This window comes from Colius striatus, chromosome 11 (genome assembly GCF_028858725.1).
Source record: "Colius striatus isolate bColStr4 chromosome 11, bColStr4.1.hap1, whole genome shotgun sequence".
NCBI classification, from domain to species: Eukaryota; Metazoa; Chordata; class Aves; order Coliiformes; family Coliidae; genus Colius; species Colius striatus.
In genome coordinates this window covers 14,318,025-14,329,164 of record NC_084769.1, presented here as the reverse complement: position 1 = coordinate 14,329,164, position 11,140 = coordinate 14,318,025, and the positions used below count along the sequence as shown (strand labels likewise).

The following is an 11,140-nucleotide window of genomic DNA, read 5'->3' as shown; positions in this document are numbered from 1 at the left end:
AGCACACCGCCCACTTCCCTTTCGACTCTCGCGAGTGTTGCCGCTCGGCTCCCGTTCCCCCTCCCCTCCGCCGTCGGTGACTGCGCAGCCGCCATGTTGGTTGCTATGCTGCCAGTGCTGCCCGCATGAGGCGGGAGGGCGGCTATGAGGGGAGGAGGCTGCTGTTCCTCCCCCTTCTCCTCCACAGACACTCGCTCAGTCGCCAGCAGGGAGGGCGCCTCTGCAGCGCCCCGCCGCTTCTCCCCTCCCCGCTCCCCTCTGCCTCCCGGCCGGGGCTGCGCGCGGGGTGGCTGCCGGTGCGTGTGAGGCGGCGCCGCGCCCCGTGAGGTGGAGCTGCGGCCCCCGCGCCGCTCGGCGCTGCACTGCCTGCTCGCGCCCCGGTTCCCGCCTCGTCGCCCCTTCTGGCCGGCTGCTGTGAGGAGAGGGGGGAAGGAGAGGCCGGAGGGGGAAGGGGGGGCCGCCGCCTTCCCCTCCCGGGCTTCCCCGTCCCTTCCTCCCCCCTGCAGCTCTTCCCCCTCCTGGTCCTTCGGTCCAGCCGCCGCAGTACGATGTGGTCCTCGCCGCTGCGGCTGGGCGGGGGGCGGCTGCTATCGCTGCTCCCGAGGCTGCGGCTCGGGCGGTCGCTGCGGGGCAACTGAAGGCAGCGAGCGGCGCTCCCGCGCGCGCGGTGGTGCGCGCGCGCCCCAGCGTCTGCGGCGCGTGCCCGTGCGCGCGCGCGGGGGGTCGCGGGGCGGCAGCGGCGAGCGCAGCCCCCGCGCCTCTTCCCTCCACCGTCTCCGCTCCCCGCTCCATCTGGAAGGACGTGGCTGTTATATGAAGGTAAGGCGGCTGCCGGGGTCTCCGTGCTGGAGGGGGGACGACGGGCGGCAGCGGGAAAGGGGGGGACTGCGCTGAGCATTCCTGTGCTGTGACACCCCCCCCCCCCACACACACACACTCCCGCGCCGGCAGTGGGGGCCGAGGCGCCGGCGCTCCCCGCTCAGCCGCGCTCACCCTCGCTGCAACTTCGCGCACAGGTCGCTCCTGGCGGAGAGCGGCTCTGCCGGGAGCCCTTTTGGTGGAGAGCGGGGCGGGAGGTGCAGTGGTGCATGTGGGTGCCCCTTCTGTTGCCTTCTCCGAAAAGAAAGGCGATTCAGCTCCGATCTGGTGAAGGGGTTGGGGGCGGGGGGAGCGTTATATGAAACTGACCGCCGGCCCGCGAGGGGGCTCGTAAACAGCCTTTGGAGGAACGGGCGGCTGGGCCGAGGGCGGCGGGGGCAGGTTGAGGTCTGTAAAATGTGGTAAACTCAGTTCAAAGCCCCAGACGGGTTTATTTAAATTTTTTTTGTATATTTAATATGAAAGTTTGCGTTCCTGCGCTTTCTAGGCACATGTGCACGTTGCCCTGGTTATGGGCAGGGAAAATGGGTTTGAGTGCTGTCGTTGCATTCCTCTGGTACATTTTTAGTATCTCCCTCAAGCAGAAGACTTGTATAATCGCGTGTGTCTATACGCGACAGCGGCTTTTAGTGTACCTGGTGATGGGTGAACTCGTATATACTGTTGCAGCACTAGCTGGAAGAGGAATAAGGTCGTCTTCCTTTCAAAAATCTCCGAGAGCTGGTTGCTGAACTAGGCAGCTGCCGGTGTAGGTGAAGTGTTCCCACTGCTTGCCTGTTCAAAGAATGTATGTCGTTCAGATGCAAAATACGTGTGAATGAACTTTGTACTGCTACTTACACCCTTCTAGGACTTCAGCGTGGCCAGGCTGTTAACAATGTTTTAAAGCCTGAGATAGAAAATATTTATGTGATTCGTTTGTTACAGAAGTGCTAATGGATCTCAGCTAAAGAATAATTATTAGGCTACAGTATGCTCATGCATTTTCTCACCCACGGGGCATTTCTCTAGCGCTGAGCCAAACTCTGTGCTGAATGGTAAGGGGGTTTTGTGAGTGCACGTTTGCCTGCTTGTTACTGGCAAAATAACTGCCCAGTAATGTTGGAAGCCACTGGTGTGTTCACGCATATGGAGACGTTTATGAGCTTGTCACGTCGTAAATGAGCATTGCAGGAACACAAGAAGGAGTTAGATTAGAATCAGTAAAACTGTTTTCTTATTAGATATGCATATTGTAGGGAAGTTTTCCAGATCATTGCCTAAACATAAAATTTTCTGTATTGTAATCTTATGGATGCCATTTTCTTGACAAAGGGTTTCTTGCTTCACTGACCTAAAAAGTTGTTTTTACATATTGGTATGACTCTGGCTTGCACCATGTTGATAAAACATGATTCTGGGTGATAAGCTTACAGATAAGTACACGTGTGTCTGTTCATTTCCCAGGCAGGTTTATGCTTTATAAACTCAGAAATGCAATTGTTGGTCTGATTTTTTTTTTTTGAGATAATTTTGTTGTCATTACAGTCTATGTGTATTTTTAGTTAATGTTTGTGAGTTTATTTGTAACTTTGTTTTAAAGTTAGAGTAAACATTGAAATAATACAATTTCATTTTCCTCAAAAGCAGAAATATGTTAATATTATACCTTTTGGTACATTTGCCTTTGTTTGCAGTTATTTGGAATCAGGTTCACCTACTTTGTGTTTAGTTTGATGTTTCTTTCTTCTTCAGTAAAATTTTCCATTAAATATATTGTCTGTTGCCATGCTTTACTATTCTGTTGTCCTGCTAATGTCTAATCTATCTTGTATATAGCAGTATTGATTAAAAATTCTTGTGAAAAACACTTTCAGGGTTGGATTTACTTACACTGTCGCAGCAGGAGAGTTAAACCTATTCTGATTTTCTGTGACTGGAATTAATTTCATTTTAGCAGTTACATTTGTAAAACATGAGTAAAAGCAAAGTCCTGTAAGCTTACGTGTGATGTTAATTACTCTCTGGAGTGGATGAGCTCTCCCTTAATTAACAGAATTCATGTAGTACTATTTACATGTCATTGCCAGTAGCATATTTGGAATATACAGTAAGTTAACACCCATCATTTTGGCTCAGATCCTGCAGTGACCCCTGTTTGGGGCAGAGGGATCCACCTACATGAAACTTGATGTGGGAACTGGAGCTCAAACATATAGTCTGTGGACACTAGGCCGATGTTTATCATGAGTATTTGCTGTGTGAATGTTCTCTGTTTTGTTGTTAACCTTTGTGTTTGTGTCATGTCGTAGTCTGTGTTCACAGATTGCTGTGGGGCTGGTGCCCAGAGTAACAGCCTAATACAATAGTGTGTGGCTTGATTATCTTGTGAAAAAGTGAGGGTTTTAACACTACTTTGATGTTGTAACTTGGTACTGCTGAAAGATTCTGATCAACATTTGGGGGTTCCATCTCACTGGAGTCTTGTTATCCTTGGTGGGTTATTTTATGAATGTTTTGTTAAACGTATGTGGAAATTCTGTGCATTGATTTATGCTCACATATAATGAGTGTGTATCTACAAGCGTGTTCTAGAGAACCAAGTGGAAGTTACAAGTTTGAATATTCCGAAGGGGAAGATACTCAGGATTGTTCATTTAGTCCTGTAAGCTAGCCTGTATGTGAGAAGCAAAGATAGAATGGCTTGCTTGTGGCAGTTTAGAACTTTGGACAAGGTAAATGGGTTTTGTAAAGTGTCTTCTGAAAGTTATGGTGGATTAAAAATTCTCTTAACTTTTCAAAAGATTGGAACTTAATTAAATAGCAGGCACATGAGTGATTTTTTTTTTTGGTTCTTGAAGTCAATGTTAGATTATTTTTCTTCAATTGTTGAATAGCATGTTTGTGTTATCTGTCATCTTATGTCTTCATACTACCATTAGCTAGATCCTGTGATGCATCATGATTCTGTCTTGTGTTATATATATGTTGTGGTGTTGTCCCTGTCTGCACCCCCCCAGTTGGGGTTTAAATTTGGTACAGGATCACATGAGTCCCATGCCTTTCCGTCCTGTTTTTGTGTCACCTCACTCCCGTTCTCACCAATTATAAAAATGGTAAAACAAGAGAATCTTTCAGCAGATGGTTGACTGTGCCTTTTTTTGTTTGTTTGTTTGTTTAAAAATATGCACTTTCACTCTGGTGCTGTCACTTTTCATAAAATGGCCAGACAAAATTCTCATGGATTTCATTGTGCTCCAGCCTAAACAACTGTAAAAATGGTTTGTGTGTGCATATAGTACAGGATTGTTTGTAGTGGAAAGAAGGAAGATGGAAGAAAAAGAGGGTAGAATGACCTGAGCAGGAGAAAAAACCAAAATTGCTGAGCAGTGGCCTGGTAATACAACAACAGGTCTTTGCCATCTGGGCCAGCTGTTCACATGTACTTGTTTGGGAGCAGAGGCTGTTTTTCCTTGAGAACTTGTAATACACTGAATTTGCACAAAAATAGTTTTATGTAGGCTTTTGAAAGCCTTTAATTTCTTTTTTTTTTCAATATTATGGATGTTTTTTCTGGTATGTTAAAGAAGTACGTGTCTGCAGGCACATGTTCAAAAACTCCATTCTTTCTTTGGAGAATTTCAGAATTTATTAGAAAACTATTGCTGTTTGTCACTTACTAAATAAATTACTTCAAATTTATAGCAGTTTATATGTTCACAGAAGTTTTATTGATGTGTTGACATGACAGGATTAGATGTCCAGGTGTAAATTGCAAGAATATGTTTGTTTTATGGAGGTCTGTGTTACAGCATACTAATGTCTGTGCTGGTTGTGTACACAGTGTTCCAGTGTGTGTTACAGAATATTACAACTGATAGTGACATAGTTACTCAGGTAGATCAGATGAGCATATCGAGGTGAATTCTTGTTTGAAATGTGAGACTCAAACCAACTTCTCCTTTCTCAGCTTAGGCACCTCCAAAAAAGACATGGTAGGGTGATGCAATAGAACCTCTCTTGGCACACTTCTTTGTCTTGCACTGCAATTACTTCTTGGACAAGTTATAAGACCTCTGTTGGATGATAAATACAACTCCATTTGTGTGGTTTGAGATACTGCCATCTCTACAGTTACATGAGGAAGGGGGAAATGGCTAATATCCATTTAAAAATAAACAGTCTTTTAATTAGATGTGCTTACACTCTGTGATGAAGAATGCTCTGGGAAACATTTCTGATTGGGGAATGAAGTGTAGTTGCCACTTGAGAGTTTTCAGGCCATGGGTAACATTTAAGAGACAATAATGGATAATCCACTTCCTATGGCATGTGTGTTCTTACATTGCCTCTCTGGCTGTTCCTTATCTTCTGCAGTGTAACCAGCTGAGAGAATGACAATTATTCTGCATGACCAAAAGCCCAAATCAGATGTAGTGCTGCTAGAGATTAACATTTTCACACTTGGAATTTTTTTTATTTTATTAGAATGGTGTAGATTAGATAGAAGGAGGTTGTATTCAGTTCTCTTGTCCATCGCGGATTTATACTTTAATTTAAAAGTTGCTAAATATCTGGTATTAGATGCTGAAAACCTTTTTCTAACTGATGCTTTCTGGGGGATGATGTTCTAGTTGGGAGGCCTTAGTTTCATCTGATGATATTATTTTGTTTGATAATTTTAAAAATTAGTTTATGAAAACTGATTTAGATGCAAGTTCTCTATTGGTATTTGTCAGGAGTAATGATATAAATTGATTTTGTTTTATGCTGTTAATTAAATTTGAGTTAAAGCGATGCTGTCTCTAAAAGGATAGTAACATTTCACACAGTACTTTAGCTTTTCTTGAGTCCTCTGATCAGTTTATTAGATTTGTGTACCAACATCTCTATACCTTACAAAAAACCCCTCCAAACAGCGTTCCATGTCTGTTGCAAAAGACATAAATGAGAGACATCTTAGTGTTGCACTGAAGGTGCCTATTGAGTGCAATGAAAATTATGTGAAAAATGAGAAAATTTTTCATAGGTAAGTCTTTTTTTTTTTTTTTTTTTCATCATCAGTCAGGTTTTAAATCAGAAATTGAAACTGTATCTGCAGCAGATAAGTCTCCATGTAAACCAAAGCAGCAGCTGGTAAAAGATGAGAGCCTGCTATGGTTCCTTTGTCTGAGAGAGATGTGCTAACATACTTTGTCTTAGAGGAAGGTTAACAAGCAAGATTCCTGTGTTTTTTGCAGTGGAAGGTGGTATTTGGAAAAGAGTCAAGCAAGTGGATTTGATGCGCTGAAAAGCTGTGGTTTTAGAAGAAGAAATTCAAGTGTGGCATACCAGAAACTTGTACTCCATCTTGTCTGTGCCAATAGAGATGCAACACTGAACCAACTATGAAGTTGAATAGAAATAGAAATGTTTTTAGTTCTTCTGTCCTTTTAGGTAGACGAATGATCACCTTTTCAGTAAGAGTAGTGTATAAATACACTAGTCCGTGGAAAAACAGTTATTACTGTTAATGTTCTCTGAACTACCAGATTAGCACAACATTTCTTGATGATGCTTATAGCCTTTTATTTTCCTAAGCCATGTCAAATAGTTGGAAGGTGAGAAACATCTTCATTGTAGCTTAAACATCTTCTAATTGATTTGAACAAATTAAAAAAGAATTAAAAATATATTTATTTCTCTTTGGACAGAAAAAGATGTTTACCAGATCTTTCAACTTTTATTCAATGTGCTTGCTTAAAAACAAAGGCAATATAATTTAGGAGGAAAATCACATAGTAAAACTGTGGGGCTTTATTTCCACTAACCTTGTCAGTGAATTCAAAACTGTTTGGGGGAAAAAACTTGCAGACTTTCCATGAAAAATTTGGTTTGGAGAGAGTTACAATTAACGTATGTCACTTTGTATTTATGTGTCTTTATACTTGCAACAAGCTTTTAGTGTCATCTGAAAGAGTCTTGAGACATATTTTTGTCTTTTGATGTGTGAATAAAGTTAAAGATGACCAGTGCTGATGGCCAGTGATGTGTTACATTTTAAGCTGTTTATTTCCCTATAAGGACTGTGTATATGCGCTGCATGTACTAGCTTTGTATTGTGTCTCTAAACTGCATATAGCTTCAGTACTGTTCTTAAAATGTTTTACTGAGTTTATATAGTGCTCTTATTTAGAAAAGATATACTTCGGGAGAAGGGGCATGTATCATTGAGTTTGTCTTCTTAAAAATAACATTTGATAGAACTTGTCATTTGAGTTCTAAATCACTGTGGCCTGTAACCTCCAAACTGTGAGCTGCTATTAAGACTTTCCTTGGAAGAGGTTCTTGGGGTTTTTTTTGGGAGGCAGTCTGGTGTTACTATTGATGCCACGGTCTGTTTTTAGTACTTGAGTGCAAATGAGGCTATGGGTGAGCCTTGGGAATCCTAATCTGCAAGTAATTCCTCACTATGTTTTAGTCTTGTGTTGACTCTGTAAGAAGATACTGCATCCTGTTTAGTTCATCCCGATGCACCTGCTTTCTGTGGAGCTGGTCTCTTTAAATCTAGTGTTTGGAAGGACCTTTCCAGGTATAATGCCAATGAAAAAGGGGTTTGAAACATTAAAATGTGTCTGCTTCTAAAACTAAAGGGGTGTATTGCCTTTGTTGTAAGTTTGGATGGAGGAGAGGGGAAAGAGGAAAAAGGCAGTTGTCCTGCAATGATTATATAACACACAAGGTTTTGGAAAACATAATTAAAAAGGAAAAGTGAATGTTTTTTTTGTTTTATTTTTTATCCACAAATCTCATGAACTCATGGGAAGCTTCTGAAATAACTTTGGTACATGCAACTACAGGAGGTGGAAACTGAAATACAGAAGTGGCATTGCAATGGAACAAATAGATCAGTCGGCTATATTATGGGGCCAGCCCTCCAGATTATTTGAATATTTTTTTTGTCTTGCTTGTTTTCTGTGAGCTGGAATTAGAGTACTGTTGTAGATGTTTCAGTATAGTGTTAATACAGGTGCTTCTAGTCCTGCTTCTAGCATGTCTTCTCAAGCTCACTCCTCCACGTGCAACTAGGTAAGGAGGGACAGAAAGTTAATGGTGGTAAGTGTTTTTACCCTTTTAAAATCTTTTTTTAACCCTTTACTAATTAATATTTTACTTCAATTTTCATTTTATGGTATATTAAAGTAGGCCATGTGAGTCAAATTCATACACCACTCCATTTGAAAGTGGCCTCAACATTTTAAACTTTCAGATATTCATATTTGGGACTAAGGAAATAATTTCATTTTGTAGATCTTTGGGAAAGCTTATTCATTTTCCCTTTGTTTCCTGTGTGGTGTGATCTGCTTACCTTTTATTTTGGCATCTTCACTTAATAGATTTGCTATTTCTTTAGAGCCTTAAGGCATTGATGATACTGTCTTTTCAGTTGGCTTCTGGTATAGATTTGTGTTATTTGTTCTACAGCTTTTGGATCTGCTGAGGGAAGTGACTTGGGGTGTGTGTCTGGGGAGGGGCAAAATGCAGCGGATGCACTTTGGGTTCTTTTTGAAAAGCATTTTTTTCACTTTGCACAGTCCCAGTGCTTGCAGAAACTGGATTATTGTTAAATTTTTCAGTAGTTAAGTAAATTTTATTGAATCAAATAACAGACATAATAAATATGTCAATTAAAATATCTCTGCTTTCAAAAACATTTGACTTAAAAGGCTAGGGGAGATACTCGTGACTCAGTTTCTTACTGTAGCCACTATGGATATATACAGTTATACTTAGAATTCCTCTGTAGAAGACTCAAAAATAGACGGAAAATTAACATCTGACAAAGTCCCCTAAGAGGAAATTCCTACAGGAGAACTTCATTCTTGAGATTAATTAAATGAAAGATTGGAAATTCTCTAGATAGCTGTTAGCTATTTAATAAAACTGAAGTAAGCAATTAAAAGACTTGGTTGTAGTTAGCAGCAGAGGCATTGCCTCTTCTTTATGATCCTGGTGCTGCTTCCCCTCTCTGTTACATATGTTTTCCCTCCTTTTAGAGGAAAGCTCTATGTGCAGCTCATTATGGCTAGATGTTTTCTGCAGTGGAATTTTCATAAAAAGCTTCCCTCTCTGAATAAGTGCGATGTAGATAATAACATGTTTAGCACTGAGGAAACATACACAGTCCTGAGAAAACAGAAATAAAAGTGCTTTGTAGGAATTATATTAATGAAATGTATGTGAGAGTAGCTTGAAGGAGAAACCTGATTAACATGTGAAACTTTAGCTAACATTTAGCTACCTTTGAATGGAGTTTACCTTGCCAATAAAGCAACTCCTTTGTCATGTCTCTGGTTTCTAAGTTGAATTAATGTAAGCATTTTTCAGACCACCTTTTTATAGCACTTCCCCCCCCCCCCCCCCCCCCCATATCTTCCAAATAGATTAATTCTAACTGTTCTGGGAAATTAGTGTAGTTACTCTGGTATCTGCAAAAGGCATTTTCCACTGAAGTCTTTCATATTAATTCTGAATGCATTTTGTATTCAACTGCACCTGGCGTACCATGACAATTGTCTGTACTCTAGCAGTTGTATACAATAAGCTGAGATTGTTATATCACCAGAGATCCATCCCTCTTCTGAGGGCAGTGTGTGACAGCAAGTCACAGCAGCATGTCAGGAGCTAAAATATGTAACTGCAAATTAGCACTTGATTCTCCAAAATTGGAGTAGTTGCCATAGTTCACCAGAATTACTGTGCTATGAGTAAATGAATGAAATAGAAAAAAAATAATCCTTATGTATACCAGGTAGTGCTATTATAATAATTTTAAATTGCTTTTAAAATAAATTACTGATTACTTAAGTCATTAAGGAGAAGAGCACTCTATGATGAGGTGGTTTTTTTTTCAGAAGTGTTCATTACTTTCCACTCTCTATGAGAAAACATTATTGCTCTTCAGCAAGCAAAATGAAAATAAAGATAGGCTGATGCAGAAGTTCTGAAGGTAAACTTCTTAATGCTGTTATTTTCTGCTATAGCTAAAAACCTGCTTTCTAGACTTAAATGACTGTAATTAATACTCAGAAAAAGCCCCAGTGAAACTTTTTCTTTTGGCAGTATATGAATGTCCTTATTTTCATAACATTTAACATTAAAACGTAACCCATTGTCAGACTTCAAAGCAAAAGTCTGAAAAGGAAGAGATGTGTTTTATAGTGGTCCTTTATTGCATCTGTGATGTGAAGCATATTCTTTGTGTTAAGTAAAAAGTTTTTTAAAAGTTGACTATTACTAACATAAATTAGCATTATTCTTCTTGTAGTCTCCAAAGCTTGAAGCCCACTTTGCTATGTGCAATTGATAGAAAACGAGTTGCGCTTAGAAGACCTTATGTTTCTGAAGTTGAGGTAGGAATCCTTGTCCCATAACAGACTCTTCTCCTCATAGTGTTGGTGGGATATCCAGTTGCCTTGCAGATGCTTAAAAGTGTGTTAAGAATGGCTTAAAAATGAATGAATGTTTATGAATGAGGGTGTTAGGGACCCAGATCTTCAGCTTTCAATGCACTTCTGGCACTTGCAGAGACTGTTTATAATGTAATAGTTATTTCAACTAATGTGGCCTAAAATCAGTAGGGAATTAGCTCTTCAGAAGTGTGTCTGTTTTGTATCTGTAATGTAATTAAAGTATATTGTACACATCAGATCTATCTGTAAACATGCTAAGTGAAATATCTTTGTGTTGGTTTGAAGTGGACAAAAGGATCAAGTGGTAACATTTAAAAAATGAGCAAACAATAAATACATGTTCTATGGAACATTTGAAGTGCATCCCAAGAGTTTTTTGAAATAATATTTGAGAAGCAAATATCACTATCCCTGCTTTTCAGGAGTCCCAGAGAAATGTACTTTGTGAATTGGTTTTGTATTAGACTTAGTTTATTTCTGCCAAACAGCGTCATACATGCTTACACTTAAAAAAAAATGTTGCAATGTTCTGTTGACTTTTTGAAACTTTTTTTGGCAACACCATGCTTTCCATTTATTTTATCCCTTGTTTAACAGTTTTTGTGTGTGTTTTCAAAAGCACTTCCATTCACCATTCAAGGAATTCAATAGAATTCTAATAGGAACTGCACATAAATAACTACAGAAATCAATGCTTCAATTCAGCCAAGAGTTTTTTTGTGACTTCAAAAGCCACAAGAGCATTTATTATTAGAAACATACAATTGACTTTTCATGTATTATCATTTTGCATAGTGATTTGGGTTTTACCACCACAACAAGATGTTTGA

The 11,140-nt window shown here is 40.2% G+C and overlaps 1 protein-coding gene across 1 annotated transcript in view; it reads left to right on the top strand.

Moving 5' to 3' along the window:
- The first annotated feature begins 701 nt into the window (after positions 1-701).
- PTPN4 (protein tyrosine phosphatase non-receptor type 4) overlaps positions 702-11,140 on the top strand; it is a 109,994-nt gene continuing 99,555 nt past the window's right edge. Inside the window, exon 1 of the mRNA XM_062004540.1 lies at positions 702-819. The gene's annotated coding sequence lies outside the window, so the exon portion shown is untranslated. The remainder of the gene's footprint in view (positions 820-11,140) is intronic.